This window comes from Nuphar pumila, chromosome 7, assembly GCF_984573655.1.
Source record: "Nuphar pumila chromosome 7, dmNupPumi1.hap1.1, whole genome shotgun sequence".
NCBI classification, from domain to species: domain Eukaryota; kingdom Viridiplantae; phylum Streptophyta; class Magnoliopsida; order Nymphaeales; family Nymphaeaceae; genus Nuphar; species Nuphar pumila.
In genome coordinates, this window is record NC_143255.1 from 93,926,585 (window position 1) to 93,947,822 (window position 21,238).

General features: G+C 39.1%; 1 pseudogene; it reads left to right on the plus strand.

Annotated features, from left to right (window-relative positions):
* Positions 1 to 1,894: 1,894 nt before the first annotated feature.
* LOC149832501 (phytosulfokine receptor 1-like) lies at positions 1,895 to 13,803 on the plus strand (annotated as a pseudogene).
* The last annotated feature ends 7,435 nt before the right edge of the window (positions 13,804 to 21,238 follow it).

The following is a 21,238-nucleotide window of genomic DNA, read 5'->3' on the forward strand; positions in this document are numbered from 1 at the left end:
GTGTAGTTTTCAGCCCCATTAGGATGCAGGAGCGAAGCACGTGAACCAAAGTCATGTGAAGTTCACTTTTGATTTCTTTTATTTTTATTTTTTAGCTTGTATTTGGATATCGGATTTATATTAGATCCATATTTAATTAGGAAACTCATCAAAAAAACTTATCATAAATAGGGTTATCATATTAATTAGCAGTTTTTATTTTGTTAGCACTAGAATTGGCATCTTTTTATAGATAAGAAGGGTGAGAGTCAAATCATAGTTGAGCTGCATTAAGAATGTTGATTTTCTTTATTTAAGTTACTTTTCTGTTTTCTATTAATTTCTTGCAATTTCTAGTTATTTTCTGCAATTCCTTAGTATTCCAAACTCACCCTTTTTTAATAGACTTCGCACGAGCCAATTTGACACATTGACTGTACGATTTAAGGGTCGACCTGCTTGTAGTGCTAAAGGTGGGTCTGATCGAGCCAATGGGCTAAGCAGGTCGACTCATGACTTTGGACCTATGTAAAGATTAATTTGGCTGACCAAGCCTGATTTCGAGCACATGCGACATGATTGCTACTGATGCCTCCAACCCGATCAGACTCACTTTTTTACAATGCCTGAGTTTGAATATTCAAATAGAGATCAGACCTGGGTCCAGAAAAGAAATATATTCCGACACAAAAACCAGACCATGACAGATTTGATTATATGAATACGAAAGGAGTGGATACAATGGATCCGGATCCAGACTCATGACACGTCCCTGTTAAATTATCCAATAGTAGTACTAACCTCTACAGTCCCGTACCCATCTCTACTTGGACCCGACCCTTTTTCAGGGTCCCCCGGTATCCATCTTTTTTCTCCTAAACTCGATCCACCCGAATTGTCTTAAAAACCTGGTCCGGGACGCTCTCATCTGAGTCAGAAAACAAAACGATGACTCAGTTTTTTTTTTTCTTTATTGCGGAATGTTACTGGCCATTTTCTAGATTGTCCATTTGATGGGCTTAGGCTGTTTGACGGGCAGTCTAGGTTCAAATCCCATGGGGTCACGACTGCTTAAGCCGAAGCTCGGCGACTCCGGCGGTCGAGGGGTAATCCATCGGAGTTTTACGTTGACAGGACAGCGATCGTGCGGACAGCAGGCTGAACCAGCGCGACTAGGTCTTTGTGCCTGGGTGATTTTTCTGAGTATGAAAATAAAAAAATGATTTAAAATTGGTTTAAATATCATGTTGGAGTCGATTTTAACACATGAAAATAATAAATGAAATATGATAAACATGATTCAAGGTTTGGCTAGCTTTTGCTTTTGGAAATCATATCTTTTTTGTTACTTATACCACTATAACTATAAATTATGGTGGTTCAATGCCACGATAAAAAGCACCCTATTTTGATGTGTCATGTTTTTTAGCATGATATTTTCCAAAGCAATAAATTCACATAAATTACTGATATTTTGAAAGTATCACATATTTTGTAAATGTCTTGTTTCTGTCATGTACTAACATGATATAAAATACTTTTATAGTTTTTCATATAATTTATATTTTGGTGGTTTTAACATATGCTGATATTTTTCTGAGATTTCTCACTGTCCATGTTGTCAAAATCGGTCTGAATCAGTCCATTCATATACAATCAACCCAAGATCGATTCAATTCATTTTTTTAATATTATGAAGGGGGCTAAAAAAAATATTGTTAACATTATATAACATTTTTTATTTTTTAATGCCACGTGTCAGTAAGAAAGATATGATTCAAAGATTGATTCCATTTTTATTTTTTTCTCTTTTTAAGAAACCGATTCACCTAGTGAACCCATTTTGACAACATTGGTCACTGGTCTCACTGTGGGAGAGCCGTTTATGTCATATTCCTAACTGTTTCTTTAGGGTATGTTTGACGGTAAGTCCCAGGCGTTGCAGGGGATAAAAAACACATTTTTTAACAAACATGGGACGCGGTGGACGTGTAAAATGTTTTTCACCGCGTTCATTATATACTGTCCTTTTTGTTCTACATATTACAAAAATAACAGAGACGGGTGGAACGATAAAAAAAACATCGACGGGTCTCTCTTCCCCACCCGACGCCGGCCTCTGTGCCTATTGGAAGACATCGAAAACTGTGAGAAGTTGGTGACCGTTTAGTTCAGCAAGAACTCACTCTCTGATCGAATCCCACAGGAGCTACCCACGCTTTTGACGATCACCCAGATCGATCTCTTGCAGAACTCGCTCTCCGGCATGATCCCTCGTCGACGCTGATCTTCCAGGAACTCCACCCGTCGTCGTTCGCTGGAAATCTGGGCCTGTGCGGCGGCGTCCTCCTTCGGCTATGCCCGGAGCCGATCGAGGAGGTCCCATCGAAGAATCCCTCCTGCCGCTGGGTTGGGCCGTTGGTGTGGACTCTCGTTGTGACTTTTGCCGCCAGGATGTTCGTGCTGGTCGGCGGTGGCTGGGTGCTTCGTCGGAGTTTCGTCGTATACGAAATTGGTCAGAACTATAAGCGGGAGGTAAAGATGGGCCCCTGGACGATGACGACTTTCTAGAAATTGAATTTCACGGTGGATGCCTTGCTTCGGTGCCTGAATTCTGGCGAGAACATTGTCGGAATGGGTTCGGTGGGCACCGTATTCTAGTCTTCCATGTTGGGCGAAGAAGTTATCGCCGTAAAGAAGCTATCAAAGTATCAACTCAGTTAAAACTCTAACTGAGTCCAGCTTGGTTCAAACCTTGACCGAGCTCAATACCTTCTCATGCCTCCTCCTTTTTTAGTTAAAAAATAATAATAAACTTATTAAAACATGTAAAATGGTGAATGGATTGGGTCATCCAATCCAAAATGAAGTAATTCGACCCATTATCCATGACTGTCCAAAGTTCGCACATTATCATCAAACAATGAATATTTAGAATATAGCATTTAAGCATGGTTCAAACAAACATTAGATTTAGAACAGTTGTTACGGAATGAACATAACCAATGGTTTATTCTGTCTTTTTTGTTCATTTCGTCCAACCCTGGAGAAGCCATCAAATATACCCTTAAGTCATGTTTGCATGGCAGCACAAACTCCACCTGTGAAAACCAGTGTGGTATTTGTCCTGGGTGTCTTTTTGCGCTGTCATGAACATGGTATGCCCTGTGTATCAAACGCGAGACAGCTCCCAGGCAAGAATGGGTCCGTCCACACATAGGTGGGAAGCAGATCAGGTCATGCTGAACATGAGCGTTTTTTCTCATGCCGACATCATGGCCGTCTGTTTGCATTTTTTATGAATGCCACGTGGTTTTGTTGACTTTTAAGCTTTTTAAAATACAAATCGGATGGCCATGATGTCAAACGCTCATGTTCAGCATCACCTGATCTGCTTCCACACAGGTGTGTCTTAAAGAATCGTATAGCTCAAGTGTCGAATCTGTTCGTTTTTTTTCGTTTTTTTTTTAATAACAAAGTCGAGCAAGATCAACGGTCACCGTGGATCCCTCTCCCACAATTTTAACGGTTCGACTCCCTCGAGGCGGACGAAAACGACCAACGAACCTCCCCCAAGAGGCATTCAGTCCCCCTCCATTCATGATCTCTCTCTCTCTCTCCAAATTTCATTTGTATTCTTTCCTCTTTTCACCTCCCCATTTTTTGTTTTCTCACTTAAACGACGACAAATATTGTACCTATCCTTGAGTTTGCATTACTTGGTCATCAAGAAAAGCAAAGAAAACCCAATCTTTTGATCATGATCCTTGGCTTCTTAGTCATGACAGATGCGAACATGAGGTCGGGTTTCATGAGATTTTCTTGGTGGGTTTTTGGTTTTCATGATCAAGGTTGATTTTTTTATGCTAATTGGTATGCTAGAACCCCCAATCACTTCATCTCCTTTCTTTCTGTTTTATTGGGTTTTGCTGAGTGCTATAGATTGTGCACCTGAATTTTGGTGTACCTGATGTTGGTTGATTAGTTTTGAGCAGATGGGTGTCAATGTCAGGGTGCAGCTCTTTTGGCTCTTCTTGGTGGGCTTGGGCTTTCATTTTCAGGAAGCACTGAGTTCTGATTCAACTGAGTTGCATGCACTAAGAGGGTTTTTGAAGGGCTTAGATGGAGGGATTGCTGGTTGGCAGAACAATTCAGATTTTTGTAGCTGGGCTGGTGTGACTTGTGAAGGGTTTTGGGAATCATCAAATTTGGTGAAAAGGGTGGTTTGTTTGGCTCTTGGGGACAAAGGATTGAGTGGTGTTCTATCTCCTGGTTCTCTTGACTCACTGTCTCATCTCAGGTGCCTCAATCTCTCAATGAACAGACTTGCAGGCCTGCTGCCACACCAACTGTTCGACCTGCAGAAGCTTGAGGTCTTAGACTTGAGCTCTAACAACTTCTCGGGATGGATCCCGAACACAACGAACATGCCGTCGATTAGAGTTTTTAATATCTCGAGCAATTCCTGTTGGATTAACCACCGTGGTGGTTATCATCCCCGATAAGGGATGATCCTGCCGATAAATCAGCATAAGATAAAGGGAAACAGTTACGCAAACTATTTCCTCCCTATGCTTATAAAAACAGGGTATCATGAGCGACCCTGATACGGAATGTAACAGAAGTGAGAAAGAAGGTCTACTCACCGACTGCATCCGGAAGCCTGGGCTCATGGAAGGCAGCAGCCCGATTGAGCAGAGAAACGCTGGCGACCATCTCCAACGAGCACAGCAGCTCCACCAATGGTGGCATCAGGTACGTGTGCTCTGTGTTATTTCTGTTTTTACGCAGGGCCACCGCTGCTCAGGGGTGCCGATTGAGGCTTCGCCGGAAATCCACCACCGGAACCAGAAATCCCAACTTTGGGTTATGGGCCCACACCCCGCTTCCGCTGCGGGGTGTGCTCTGGCTGTCCGGCATGGCAGATTGTCGTGGGGCGATTGTGCAGCCAGTCGACGGCAGTCGGCGACTGTCGCCATTGGTCGACAGACAACAAATAAAATTTAAGGGGTTTTCAGGGTTCTTACCTGAGGCCATTAGGCCGCTGGTTCTTTCGCCGTCGCCGGAGACTGCCGCGCAGTATCACCTTTTTTCTAGGTGCTGCTGAACTGCCGGAGTAGTCTTCGGGCGACTGTGGAATCGTTGAAGCTCTGCTTTTCAGGTTTCGCTGGCAGGCAACGTGGGTCGCCGACCGGCAACATTGGTTGCTGGCAATGAAAATGGGGAAAACCCCTTTTTTCTAAAAGATCGGGGTTTTCTACCCTTTTCGTTTTTCTTTTATTAGGTCAGACTCGGATATGGTCCGGATCCGGTTAATCTCGGGTTTCGACCCGGATCCATATAATATTGGGTCTGACCCGGATTCGGTTGTTACCGGATCTGGCCCGAATCCAGATATTATTGGGTCCGATCCGGGTCCGGTTCTTACCGGGTCTGACCCGAGTCTAGATATTACTGGGTCCGACCCGAGTCTAGATATTACTGGGTCCGACCCGGATCCGGTTCTTACCGGGTCTGACCCAGATCCAGATATTACCGGGTCTGACCCAAATCCGGTTCTTACCGAGTTCGACCCGGATCCAGATACTACCGGGTCCAACTCGAATCTAGATTATTTCAGGTTTGACCCGGATCCGGTTATAGTCGGGTTTTGACCCGGATCCAGTAGGGTTCATGCACTATTTAGCCTGAACCGGATCAAGGACTGATTCGGTTCCCTTTCGGGACCGGTTCAGAGCCGTTTTTGACTGGTTCCTTCCAGTTTCTCACCAGTTCCAAGATGCTAAGACCCTGTTTTCTTAAATATAAGATAATACAGGGATTTTGGCATACAATTATAGGGGTTTTGTGAACTTTTATTCATACTTGACCCGGTTCATAAGGTTCAGAACCGGTTCAGACTCTTGGATGACTGGTTCAAAGTGCTTTCAAGCCAGTTTCTGCTTGAGGACCCAAGGTTTTACCCATTTAAGTTTGACTTGGGTTATTACTCATGCATTTATTTGTAATTATGCATGTATAAATGTGTATATAATATTGGCATCAAGGATAGTTAGATAACTTAGTGTATTCATGTCACCAAAGTGACTGAATACACGTATGTTGTCAAAATGTTATACTATCATATGGTTTTAGCCAATATTACTATTGTACTTATATTCATGAAACGATAAAAGATTTAAAGGTAGTTTTATCGTGTTTGAAATTTAAGTAGGGTAAAATAAGGTAAATGTGTTGAGATACATCACACATGTGTATCCAAAGGTACCTTGTGTTGATGTCTAACTTCACAAGAACCTTAATTTTACCGAATATGGTCGGTAGGCGAAGTGGTTTCGTGTGTCGGAGCTCTTACCAAAGTAGGACTCCGATGACACCCTTCACTCGCCAGGAAATAAGCATATTAAGGGTCTTTATTCTTTTGCTTTTTCTATTAAAGTTTAGTTTTGTATGAATGCTTCTTGATACGTGTCTTTTGTCATGCAGTTTCTAGTTTTATGATTTTAGATGACTCTAGCTATATACATTTTCTTGATGGATCTAATTTTAGTGATTGGAAATAAACTATTTTTTTTACATTAAGGTATATGGATTTAGATCTGGCCCTAAGGATAGATGAACCCGCTACCCTCACTGATCATAACATTGCTGATCAAAAGATTACTTTTGAGAAGTGGAAGCGCTCAAATAGGCTTAGCTTATTGCTTTTGCAATCTAAAGTAGATAAGAATATTCGTAGTGTTATCCCACAATGCAGAATAGTGAGGCAATTCATGAATGTCATTGAGGCACAGTTTGTGAGTTCAAATAAGGCCAGAGCCAGTACTCTGATGTCAAAACTCATATCTATGAAATATACTAGAGGGGAAAACATTCGTCAGCACATTTTGGAGATGAGAAACATAGCGTCTCAGCTAAATGACATGAAACTCACCATCTCTGGTTCTTTCCTAGTGCATTTAGTTCTAACGTTCTTACCTTTGGAATACGGACCTTTCAAAATCTCTTACAACGCATATAATGATGAATGGACGTTCAATGAACTTATGTCCAAGTGTGTTGAAGAAGAAGAAAGGTTGAAAGGGGAGAAGGTGCAGAGTGCACATATGGCTTCTTATACATCCAAGGTAGGACCAAAGAAGAATGCATTTAAGAGAAATGTTAGGAAGAAGCCAACTGGGAATAAGTCATCCAAGACAAGCAATCAAACTCTGCTCCCATAAAGTGCTTCTTTTGCAAAAAGAAGGGACACATAAAGGCAGATTGCATAAAGTACAAGAAGTGGTTGAAAAATAAAGGTAATTTGTCATTTGTTTCTCATTAATGTAATTTATTATAAATTCCTGAAAATAGTTGGTGGATTGATTCTAGTGCTACTGTTCATATTTCCAACTGTCTATAGTTGTTCCTGAGCAAAAGGGAACCAACAATGCATGAGAAATGCATCTATTCGGGAAACAAGATGCGTTCACATGTGAAGGGTGTTGGAACCTGCAGGATTACTCTAGATACAGGCGTAGTTTTAGATCTTCATGATGTCTTTTATATTTCATCGTATAGTAGAAACTTATTTTCAATTTCAAAGTTAGATAAATTTGGATATTGTTTTAAGTTTGAAAATTCCAAATTGTTCATATTCAGAAATTTAATTGAAATTGGTTCTGCATCAGTTTATGACGGTTTATATAGATTGAATGTGAAGATCCAAACTCAGGAGTCTCTGACTTTTGAATACGCATTGGTTGGAAATAAACGTAGCTTGATAAATGATAAATCTTACATGCTTTGGCATCGAAGGCTGGGTCATATCTCTGAAAAGAGAATAAAGAGACTCGTAAATGAAGGGATCTTGAAATCTCTAGATTTTACCTACAATGACCTATGTGTTGATTGCATAAAGGCTAAACATACAAACACATATAAAGAGGGTGTCAAACGCAGCAGTGAGATATTGGAGATAGTCCATACGGATATATGTGGACCATTTTCCCCTTGTTATACAGGCAAAAAATATTTTATCACCTTTATTGATGATTATTCTCGGTATATGTATCTCTACTTGATCTTTGAAAAAACTTATGTTTTTCAGATGTTTAAGAAATTTAAGAAAGAAGTAGAGAAACAAATTAATAAGGTTATTAAGATAGTCAGGTCTGATAGAGGTGGCGAATATTATGGTAGATTTACTGAGATGGGGCAAAGAGAAGGACTATTAGCGTGATTTCTCAAAGAGGAAGGCATTGTGTCTCAATATATAATGCCTGGTAGTGTCTATCAGAATGGTGTAGCTGAAAGGAGAAATCGTACGCTTAAGGAAATGGTTAGAGCTATGTTGAATTATTCAACATTTCCCATAAAGTTGTGGGGTGAAACCTTAAGGACTGTTGTGCATATTTTGAATAAGGTTCCTACGAAATCTGTGCCTAAAACTCCTTACGAGTTGTGGACAGGTAGGAAACCATCACTGTCTTATATGCACATATGGGGATGTCCTGCAGAGGCTAAACTGTATAACCCCCACATTAAAGCCTTTGATCTAAGAACAACCAGTGGATATTTCATTGGTTATCCAGAAAGATCAAAAGGGTACAAGTTTTATTGCTCATCTCACTCACCATAGATTGTTGAAACGGATAAGGCAAAATTCCTAGAAGATGGTTCAGTAGGATTGAGTGCACTTCAAAGCCTTGGTTTTGAGGAAGTACAGGATCCAGTTTCGTCACATGTTAAGGAAAACATCGAAAGATACCACATTGTTATTCCTAATGATGGTGTGGTCGATCATTCGATTGTTAATGCATAAATCCAAAGTGAACCTATTGTGGACAATGCGAAAGAGCACGAATAGGATGATCAGGTTCAATCTGAATCTGAGGAACAACATGTTTGGAGATCCACAAGGATTAAGAGATCTGCCATACATCCTGATTATGTGGTGTACCTTCAGGAGCCTGGTGATTTCATAGATATGGATGATGACCCATTGACTTTTATGGAAGCTGATGAAAGCAAACAATCTTCGCACTGGATAGAAGCCATGAAAGAAGAGTTAGACTCTATGGCTAAAAATCAAGTATGGGATCTTGTCACGTTACCTAAAGGAGTAAAGCCCGTAGGGTGTAAATGGGTCTTTAAGACCAAGAAGGACTCCAATGGTAACATAGAGAGACATAAAGCAAGATTGGTTGCTAAAGGATTCACTCAGATGGAGGGCATTGACTATAATGAGACATTTTCTCCTGTCTCAACTAAGGAGTCAATGAGGATAATTTTGGCCCTTGTACCTCATTATGACTTAAAGCTACATCAGATGGATGTGAAAACAACGTTCCTCAACGGGGATCTGAATGAAGAGGTATGCATGGAACAACCTCTTGGTTTCTCTGAAGATGATCGTTTGATATGCGAGCTTAACAAATCAATATATGGACTTAAACAGGCCTCCCGACAGTGGTATATTAAATTTTTTCAAGTCATTGTGACTTTCGGGTTTACAGAAAACATTATCGATCAATGTATATACCTTAAGGAAAGTGGGAGTAAGTTCATTATATTGATGTTGTATATACCTTACTTGCAACCAACGATATAAAGTTGCTTTAAGAGACAAAACAGTTTCTTGCATCACATTTTGATATGAAAGATATGGGTGAGGCTGCTTACGTTCTTGGCATTGAGATTCGCTGAGACCGAGCAAAAGGTTTTCTAGGCCTCTCCCAAAGATCCTATATAGAAAAGGTGTTAAAGCGATATGGGATGGAGAATTGTTCTCTTAATTCTACACCCATATCAAAAAGTGATAAGCTGAGTCTAAAGGATTGTCCACATAACGATATTGACAAAGCACAGATAAGTGCTTATCCATATGCATCAGTTGTTGGCAGCTTGCAGTACGCGCAGACATATTCTCGACCAGATATTTCTTTTGCAGTAGGGGTACTTGGCAGATTTCAGTCTAACCCATATTTACCCCATTGGAAGGCTGCCAAGTAAGTCTTGCGGTACTTGCAAGGGACAAATGACTATATGTTAATGTATCATAAAGTTGATCACCTCGAGGTCATTTGCTACTCAGATGCGGATTTAAGAGGATGTCGTGATAGTAGAAAGTCTATTACTGGGTACGTCTTCTTACTTGCTGGGGGCGCAATCTCTTGGAGGAGTGGGAAGCAGACGACTATTGTTGCCCACACCATGGAAGCAGAATTTATTGCATTGTACGAGACTACTTCGTAGGCTATATGGTTAAAGAACTTCATATCACAGTTAAAGGTGGTCGATTCCATTGGGAAGCCACTGAAGGTCTACTGTGATAATAAAGTTGCGGTGTCCTTTTCGAACAACAACAAAAGTACTACGTCATGTAAGCATATGGAATTGAAGTTTTTTGTTGTTAAAGAAAGGACGGAGAATCATTTAGTGCATATTGTTAATATTGGTACCAAAGAGATGATCGTTGATCATCTTAATAAAGGGCTAGCACCGGGATTATATTTCGAACATGTAATGAAAATGGGATTGTTAAACTCTTTTTGACATATGCATATAAATAAAGTGATCACTTTCAGTTTTTTATTCTCATTATGGTTGTTGTCAATCTCCTAAGGATTAGAGATTCAACTAAGGACCTTTAGAATAGATTATAAAGGCCAATATATTTATCAAGTTATTTCCATAAGGTTTTCTGGTTAAAAAGATTTATCGTCGGATCAAGTGAGAGAATATTGGATTAACCACCACGATTAACGTGGTGGTTATCCACAATGTGGATACATCCCCGATAAGGGATGATCCTGCCGATAAATCAGCATAAGATAAGGGGGAATGGTTACGCAAACCGTTCTCACCCTATGCTTATAAAAACAGGGTATCATGAGTGACCCTGATACGGAATGTAACAGAAGTGAAAAAGAAGGTCTACTCACTGGCTGCATCCGGAAGCCTAGGCTCGTGGAGGGCAGCAGCCTGGTTGAGCAGAGAAAAGCTGGCGACCATCTTCGACGAGCACAGCAGCTCCACCAATGGCGGCATCAGGTACGCGTGCTCTGTGTTATTTTTGTTTTTACGCAGGGCCACCGCTGCTCAAGGGTGCCAATTGAGGCTTCGCCAGAAATCCACCACCGGAACCAGAAAATCCCAACAATTCCTTCAGTGGTGATCTGCCAATTCTTCATGGCGCACTCAACTTGACTATTTTCAATATGGTTCTATCAGTGCCGAGATATGCAAAATGTCCCCCAGGTTGAAGAATTGGATTTTTCCATGAACTGGTTTTCCAGGGACCTACCGGCCGGATTTGGTAATTGTCGGTCGCTATGAGGACTGTATCTTGGTTTTAACAACTTGTCAGGAGGTTTTCAGGATGACTTGTTCGGTTTGAAGTCACTGAAGCGTTTCTCTGCCTTGCAGAACTCACTTTCTGGGCAATTGAGTGATCGCATTGGTAATCTTTCAAACATTGTTAAGTTAGAAATTTCAGCAAATGAATTTTCGGGAACTATCCCAGATGTTTTTGGAAGTCTTCATAATTTAGAGCATCTCTGTGCTCACTCCAATCGGTTTGTAGGCTGGTTGCCTGCTTTGCTCGCTTCATGTTTGAAGCTTCGCCTGCTTAATTTGAGGAACAATTCGTTGAGTGAAACTATTGATCTCAATTTTACTGGAATGACTAGTCTCAGTTCTATAGATATTGCTTCAAATGGGATCAGTGGTAATATCCCAGAAATTCTCTCATCATGCAAGCAGCTGAAAAACATAAACTTTGCAAGGAACAAACTTGTTGGTCACATCCTTGATAACTTCCAAAACTTGCGAGCACTAACTTTCTTGTCGTTGTCGAACAATAGTTTCACCAACATTTCAAGGACACTGGGGGTTCTACAACGGTGCAGAAATCTTACTGCTTTGGTTCTTACCAGAAACTTTCATGGTGAAGAGATGCCATTGAACAGCATCAATAGTTTTGACAACTTGACGGTCCTAGTGATCCCAAATTCTGCTCTTTCAGGTTCGATCCCGCTGTGGTTGGAGAGATGTAAAAATTTGCAGGTGCTAGATTTATCGTGCAATCATCTTACCAGAGGCATCCCTTCTTGGCTCGGCACTCTTGACCTTCTCTTTTACTTGGATTTGTCTAACAATTCACTTAGTGGTGAAATTTCCAGAACCTTGACAGTATTAAAATCTGTTATTTCCGGCAATATCTCATCAAGTCCAATGGATATTCCATTGTTCTTCAAGCAAAATATTAGTGCGGTAGGGTTGCATTATAATCAGTTATCTATCATCCCGCCATCTCTGATTCTCAGCTACAACCGGCTTACTGGAATAATATGGCCAGAGTTTGGAAATCTGAAGTACCTAAACACCCTGGACCTTAGCATGAATAACATCTCAGGAACGATTCCTGAGAGCATATCATACATGTGGAGCTTGGAAGGACTGGATTTGTCATTCAATAATCTCTCTGGAACAATACCATCTTTAATGAGAAAGCTCAACTTTTTGTCTAGATTCAGTGTGGCATATAACCATCTGTGGGGGCCAATCCCCACCGGTTCACAATTTTCAACATTCTCGGCATCAAGCTACGAATGGAATCCTGGTCTTTGTGGAGAACCATTTCATTCTTGCCCCTCTTCACCACCTTCTATCATGAACTTGAAGAAAGTGCGACCCCGCGTCAGTATTATTATTGTCGTTGGTGGTCTCTGTAATAGTTTTTGGTGTCTCATTTGTGCTCTTCATTATGTGTGGATATCTTAGAAAGCGTCAAGATAGCAGTTCAGCTAGCATTGATCAAAACGAACCTTTGGGATCTTCCAGTTCTGAAATGGTATGTCTGTTTCAAAACCAGGAAAAAAAGAACTGACTACTGACAATATTTTGAAAGCCACTAGCAATTTTGACCAATCCAATATCATTGGATGTGGAGGCTTTGGTCTGGTTTACAGAGAGCAACACTGTCTGATGGCCAAAGAGTTGCAATTAAGCGACTTTCAGATGAATGTGGGCAAATGGAGAGAGAATTTCGAGCAGAAATTGAAATCCTCTCTAGAGCTTGACATGCAAATCTTGTCCCACTACAAGGTTATTGTCGCTACGGGAAAGATCAGTTATTGATTTATTCATGCATGGAGAATGGAAGCTTGGATTTTTGGTTGCATGAGAGAGTTGGTGGTGGACCAGCATTGGACTGGGAGACTAGAATGCATATAACTCAAGGAGCAGCTAGAGGATTATCTTTTTTACACGCAGAATGCCATCCCAGCATTCTGCATCGAGACATCAAGTCAAGCAATATACTACTTGATCAAGAATTTGAAGCTCATCTATCAGATTTTGGGCTTGCAAGGCTAATGAATCCTCACAATACACGTGACTACTGATTTAGTTGAAATTCTAGGATATATTCCACCAGAATATGCACAATCTTCTGTTGCAACTCCTATGGGAGATGTTTACAGTTTTGGGATTGTTCTTTTGGAGCTCCTTACTGGTAGGAGGGCTGTGGATGTGTGCAAACCAAAGGTTTGCAGGGATTTGGTGTCTTGGGTGAAGCAGATAAAGAAGGAGAGGAGAGAAGAAGATATCTTTGATCTGTTAATTTCAGAGAAATGCAACATTAAACAGATGCTACAAGTACTTGAAGTTGCATGGCTTTGTGTAAATGAGTGTCCTAAAGCAAGACCTCACATCCAACAGGTAGTTTCATGGTTGGGTAGCGTTAGGCTTGGCAGCCAGCAGATTAACTTGACAGAGCTTTCAGCAGATCATAAAGGAAAGCTTCCAATGAAAACTGTGAATGTTTTTGACACACCATGAAATAAGGATCTTGTCAATGTTTCATGGTCAGCTTCTACATATGATCCTTTTGTTTTCTGTTACCTAAATTCCATTTCATTTGAATGAAGACTGTAAATATACAACATTAACTTCTGAGGCTTTTTTCTTCAGGTGAATTGTACTGGTATTTATATGCTCTGAAGATGAATGGTTGGAGATCCTGAGTGAATCCAACTGAGAGGCAGATACTAAAAGTTAAAATAATTTTCTTGGAAGCTTTAAGAGTTCAGTGACCCCCCTTCTTTGAACTATATTTGTAAATTATTGAATGTCCCTTGAAAGAAGATGAGTTCTTGGATTATCACCAAACGAAGCTTCAAGTAGCTCCAACCAAAATACCGAAAAAGATCATTCACAAGAACCACAAAGGTTCATACTTCATACACAATACCCAAAAAAAGGTATAAAAAATAAGAGAAAAAATTATTTAAATGGGAAAACACCACTTGAATTCATCCCTTGCAAGAGGGGGACAACCCCTTATTTATAACACATTGAGAGAGGGGGAAGGGAGAGTCATTGGGCTCCCAATGGCTCTATTTAGAGCCGTTGGGAGCCCTATGACTTTCACTTTTTGACTAGTCAAGTTTTGACTTGGTCAAAAAGGCTAAAAATGTGAAAAAGAAAAAAGAAAAAATCCTATTCTAGTTAGACTAAAAAGAAAGGAACATTTTCTAGTTAGACTAGGATATTACATATTATTTAACACTCATCTTCAAACTTACGGTTGAATAACCGAAAGTTTGTTAAAAAAAAAGTGAAAGCGAGGAGCAGCGAAAAGTTTGGTAAAGAAATCTGTCAGTTGATATTCTGAGGAGACATAGGAAAGATCAATGGTGTCGTGTAAAAATTTCTCTCGTACGTAGACAATCCATCTCGATATGCTTGGTGTGTTTGTGGAATGTCTAGTTGCTGGCAATGTAAATCGAACTTTTATTATCGCAGCATAGTCGTGATGCCCCTGTACACTCAACACCCATGTCATGAAGCAAGTGCCTTAGCCAGATTATTTTCATAGTGGTTGTAGTCATAGCTCTGTACTCGGCTTTAGTTGACGAGAGTGACTTTTTGTTGCTTCTTGCACCTCCAAAAAATCAATGATTCACTTAAAAATACAGAAAAACCAGTAGTTGAATGTCGATCATTAAGATCCCCTCCCCAATCTGCATCCGTATAAGCAGTTAGATCTAAGGAGAAAGAAGCAGATAAGAAAAGTCCTCAAAAATTGAAAGTTTTAATATATCTAATAATACATAAAACAACTCTCATATAAACAGTGGTAGGAGCATGTTGAAATTGACTTGTTGTGCGAACTGTATGCGCAATGTCAGGTCTTATAATGGAAAGATAAGATAGTGCTCCAACAAGTTGTCTGTAAGGTGTTGGATTTTCAAGTGGTTCTCCATCGCCAATCTTCATTTTGATATTTACAACTTCAAGAGTGTCGACCTGTCTTCCATCTAAGATGTCAGACATGTCAACAATATATAGAGCAAATTTAGATTGAGTTAGCAAATAACCTCTAGAGGAATAAGTGACTTCTATGTCAAGAAAGAATTTTAAAAATCCAAAATAACTCATTTCAAAGTGTATTTTGAGAAATTTTTTAATGTTGTTAACTCCCTGTTTATCACTTCTAGTGATGATCATATCGTCTATATAAAGGAGAAAAATAATAACACATGCATCAAAATTCTTAACAAACAAAGTTATGTTAGTAAGACAATATTGAAAACCAAAATCAAGCATAACTTAACTAAATTTATCATACCAAGCTTTTGGGGCTTGCTTAAGCTCATACAAAGCCTTGTTTAAACGAAGAGTCTTTCTTTTAGGAATGTTAATGCCAGGTGGTGGTTCCATATACACTTCTTTGGCTAGGCTTCTATTGAGAAATGCATTCTTAACATCCATTTGATATATATGTCATTTATTTATAGAGGCAAGGGCTATTAAGATCTTAACTGTGGTCATTCTAGCAAATGGAGCAAAAGTCTTTTCATAGCCTATTTCATACTTTTGATAATAGCCTTTGGCAACTAATCGAGCTTTAAATCTATCAAGAGTGTCGTCACTTTTGGTTTTAACTTTGTACATCCATCGACAACCTATAGGCTTTTTGCATAGTGGAATATCTTGGATAGTCAGGTATTTTCCATTTCAAGGCTTTTAATTCTGTTGTCATTGCTTCGACCCATTCCGACTGTTCATTTACAGCAACATTATTAGAAGGCTCTATGTAGGAGTATATCAAGGCAATGTAGGCTTGATACTTCGGTGAAAAAGACTCATAGGACACAAATTTTTTGGAAACTTTAGATACTATAGATTACTTTCTAGTTGATATTTGTTCTTGGTCTTTAGTATATTTTTTGAGAGCATATGGTTTTTCTAGATTATTCCGGCTACAATATTGAATACAATCTTGATGAGCACTAAATGGTTTTGTGCTTATCATATCATTTTGATCTTCTTGAATTTCATCAATATCACCTTCATCAATCTTTGGAACTAAGTCCAGCAGAAAAGAATGCTCATCTATTTTCTTAGAGTTCTCACTTTAAAAAAAACTTTTTTTTCTAAGAAGGATACATTCCTTGATACATACAACTTTTTAGTTTTAAGGTCAAAACATTTATAACCTTTTTTATGACTTGCATATCTCAAAAAGGCACAAGGAATAGCATGAGGAGAGAGTTTAGCATTTTTATCAGTAAAAACAAAATATTTACACCCAAAATCCCTTAATTTAGAATAATCTGAAATTTGCTTAAAATGTTTTTCAATAGGAGATATATTGTTTAGTGAAGAAGATGGCATCATATTAATAAGATAAACTGTAGTAAGAGTTGCTTCGGCCCAAAAGGTTTTTGATACTTGATGTGTAATGAGTAAAGTTCTTGTTGTTTCTATAATATACTTATGTTTTCTTTCTGCTAAACCGTTTTGTTGAGGAGTGTAGAGACATGATCTTTGATGTGTAATACCCAGAGTTACCGAAAGCGCCTAGGCAAAAGGGGAAGCGCGTTTCCCCGAAGCGCGCTTCGGAAGCGCGAAACATCGCGCTTCCGAAGCGTGAGGGGAAGCGTCCCCCTTTTTGGGAAGCGTGCTTCCCTTTTATGGGAAGCGCTTCCCCCCACGTTTCCCCATGCTTCCCCCACGCTTCCCCCTTGCTTCCCCATTTTTTTATTTTTTCGCTTCCCCCTCGCTTCCGGTTCGCTTCCTAGGTCGCTTCCGAGACAGCTTGGAATTTTCTTCTAAGTGGTCCCACGCTTCCCCACTTTCTAAATTTTTGAAAGTGCCTCGCTTTCCGCTCCCGCTTTCTGTATCGCTTCCTGCTCTCGCTTCCTCGACTAGTAACTCTGGTAATACCGTATAGATTCAAATAATCTTTTAAGTCTTTTGATAAGAACTCTCTCTCTGAGTCGGTGCGAAGGATTGAAATGCTATTTTTGAATTGATTTTTGACTAGGTTATAAAATATTTGAAAATGTGAGAAAACTTCGGATTTATGTTTAAAAAAATAAATCCAAGTATGTCATGTAAAGTCATTTACAAAAATTACATAATACATGAAACTACCTTTTGAGATAACAGGTGTGGGTCCCCATACATTCGAATGTACTAACTCAAGTTGTCGAGAAGTGACAAAGGATCTTTCTTGAAAAGACAATCTTTTCATTTTTCCAAAAATATATTTTTCACATGTAAAGGTTTCAAAATTACAAAAAAAATCAACTTTTAAAAAAACTAGATCTTAGATATACTAGGATGGTCAAGTCTCTTGTGTCATAGATCCAAGTTCATTTTCTGAACATTACAATATAATGTACTCTTAGGTATTTCCAAAAAATTCATGTAATACAAGCCTCCTCTATGGTCTTTCCCAATCAACTTCCTTGACTGGCATAGGCGGAGATGGGGGGGCTACAGAACTGGGATGTAGCCCAGTCCTGCCTCCCGGTCCAGTTAAAAAAAAATTGTTTTTTTTTAAAGCTCGGTCCTAGCCCATCCCTGATTCCATATGAAATAGATTTTTATCCATTTTTGTAGCCCAGTCCTAGCCCAGCCCTGACTACAGCAAATAGTTTGATTTGTCCATATGAAATAGATTATTATTAATAGTTATAGCCATTTTTTATTTTATCTCGAAAAAATAATTGGGGGCGCTACCCCCAAACCCCAGACTATCACACCAAATTTATTGTTTTTTTGCTACACCCCTATTTGCCCCCCCCCCCCCCCCGTCACATGAATCCTAGCTACGCCCCGGCTGACTGGTGATCCTGCACTCAACAACCACGAGAGGAAAAGAAAACATTATACCTATGGTCAGATAATTGAGAGACGGATAAAAGATTTAGGTTAAGTTTAGGAATATATCTAATTTGTGAAATACATTTTTTTTTTGAGTTTTGAGAAATATTTTTGAAATTTCCTATTCCTTTGATTTCAAAAGATATTTCATCAACGGTAAAAACATTTGACCCATTTGAGTTATGACATCCGAATAACATATCTATATTTGATGTCATATGAAAAGAAGCACCTGAATCAAGAAAACAAAGAGATTTACCGGGATTGGAAATGTCGACAGAGGAGACTGCAGTTCTAGTAGATGAAGATGCTCCTTTGAGTAGTGGTTGAAGTTCCTCCACTAATTGCGTTAAGGACATGTTTCCAATGGATGGAACCCAAAGGGTGAGCTCTTCATAGTAGAATGAGTGTTGATAAACTCTGTGTATCTTACTCTCTGGTCCTAAGCAATTTGGAATAACTTGCACAAGTCAAATATTCTGAACTGGAGCTTGGCTATTGACTAGCTAAGCTAACTCCTTATTAAGTTGTATGACTTAACTCAATTCAATTCATTCTGAGAACTCTTTGTTGCAGAATTTATCCCTTGGGGGCAAAAACTCAAGCCCCGTTGAAAAAACCAGGTAATAATAATTTCTTTAAACAAGTCAAAAAAAATCTGGATAAGCTTACATAATTTAAAAGCATGGAAAGCTTTAAAAAGTCCGACTTAGTTTTGTATTTCATGGCAAACTGCATGTATATTTTTGTGTGAAGAGAAAGTCAGTCTTACACATTTTAAGTAGAACTCAAGATTCAGCCATGATTTTCCCTATTGAGGAAATCCCATTTTTGAGGTATGAGTTACTCCTCTCTTTTATGTATATATCACAAAATGGGTTTGCTTGCTTATATTTGGGCTTAAACCGAAGAATCACTAGAACAAACATGTCTTACATTCCTTTTGCTCAAAGGCATGGAGGAGGGACTTGTTATTAATGCAATTGTTTTCTTCATCAATTTAAGGGCCTTTTCTGATGAAATTTCGGATGCACTTTGAATGTTCCCTGAATCATTTTAGCTTACTAGGATAATTATGTTATTTCATAATATTAGCTTTTGTTATATCTGTATTTGTTTTTTATCAGTTTCCTCTTGTCATGATGATGATGATGAAAAAGGTTTGCATCCTTAAACCAGACATCTATCCATCAGACACCAAGGTGAATAAAAACTTTATACTTTTTGAGTCTGGCCCAACTTGGGGATGGATGGCAGATTTGGTAATTAAACTATTTTCCTTTCTGCATTACAAGAAGATATCTCTCAAGCTAGTAATCTCGTCGACTTACACAAATTGAATTTATTATGCTGCCGCCATGAACTGTTGAATAATGAATGAGGGATACACTACATATGGATGAACATGCTAAAGAAAATATAAAGAAAAACTGCAAAATGCCCTTCAAACTCTTGGGGGAAAATTGAAACCTTTTGTGAGTTTTAAAAGAATCCAGATCATCAGAAAACCCCTATTCTTGGTAGCATGAATTATAACTGCCATACAATAATTAGCCTAAGCATGCCTTAATATTTCTACTGGATAAATGTTATCATATGCTGCAGTTTGATAAATCAATAGCATACTGAAAATTTTATAGTATAGCAGCGCATCTAAATAAATATTGACAATGTGCTGGGATTAATGGATGAAATAATAAGTCAAAAATCTTATGAGATCATGGATTCAGTAAGAAGATGTTAACCAAGGCCTCCATCTTGAAATTATCAAGGATTATCGCCCAGGTCGCTTATCAAAAAAGAATAATGAAAAGAGTGAACTAGTAGCATTCACCCGAGACTGACTAGATAAACGGCTGCACAACCTTCAAATGATCTATGTGCAAAAGCATTTTAATTGGACTTTTGCACATTTGTAAGTTCTATGAACACTACGGTGCTCGTGTCCAAGACCAGTAGACATGTATTCATGTGCCTTGAAGTGGATATTTTGAATATTTTTGTAGTCACTGACATTTTTGAGAAGATAACAAATGGGTCTGTCATTGGATAGTGTCTCTTGCCTGCAGAACATTCTTTGCCACTGATCATGTCTCTCAGGGAGATCTGTTAAGGATAATTCATGAAGGACTGAATTTTCCTGGCCTACCAAGGCTCCGCTGACCAGGCTAAGTGGATCAGCTTAAGATGTTCAAGTTGAAGGACTTCACGAGTTCGATAGATGTAGTATGCATCTCTTGCCACAAGGTTGAAGCCAATAGAACACCATTCCCGGTGGGGAGGGGGAGTACTCGTGTTCTACACCGCAAACACTGAATTAGGGTCACAGTCAACGTGGTACCTCTTGGCCCATAACATTGGTTTCTCCTTGTCCCAAAAACAAAAGGGCAGCATCTTCTAGCATCATCTTTGAAGTTTTTTTTTCACTTCTTCTAGGGATGTCTATCAAGATTGATTGTCCTTCGATATGTAGCTCTTTGATGCCATATAGATGTTTAATATGTTTGTATGTTTAGGATTTAAGATGACTTTTCTCTCCAATCGCTCATCAAATAGATTATTCGGTTCTTCAAGTCTGCAAAGCATATTTTTATTTCAATTTTGGAAGTCATAAACAAAAACCCTAAAAGAGTTTTCAGTTCTGACTCAAAATATAAAAATTATAAGCCTGTGTCTTAACTTTCCAATGATTATAAATACACAAGTTTTTTACTGGATCAGAGAAATATAAATCTGAAAACAAAGACGATTCTACAAAAAATAATTACTTATTTGGAAAAAAGTTCTCATATAGAAAGAAGTTTGCATGTGCGATAAGTAAAAAGGTATTTTTAAATCTAGATATTTGTGATTTTGAGCATGAAGGGAATATAAAAAAAATTATAATTTTTTTAGAAAAACACGTCAAATTAAGAAACTCCTGGGTGACTTCCTGAGTCCACCGTGATAGGCTGAGTCCACCGTGATAGGCCATTCGCTGGGTCTGCCCACAAGACTTGAATGAATTACAGGTTGACTTGGCTGAGGTGGTACCAGCCCACTAGGCTTTTGAAGGGTTTTTTCAATCATTAGATTCCAACAGGCAGATAGTTTTTAT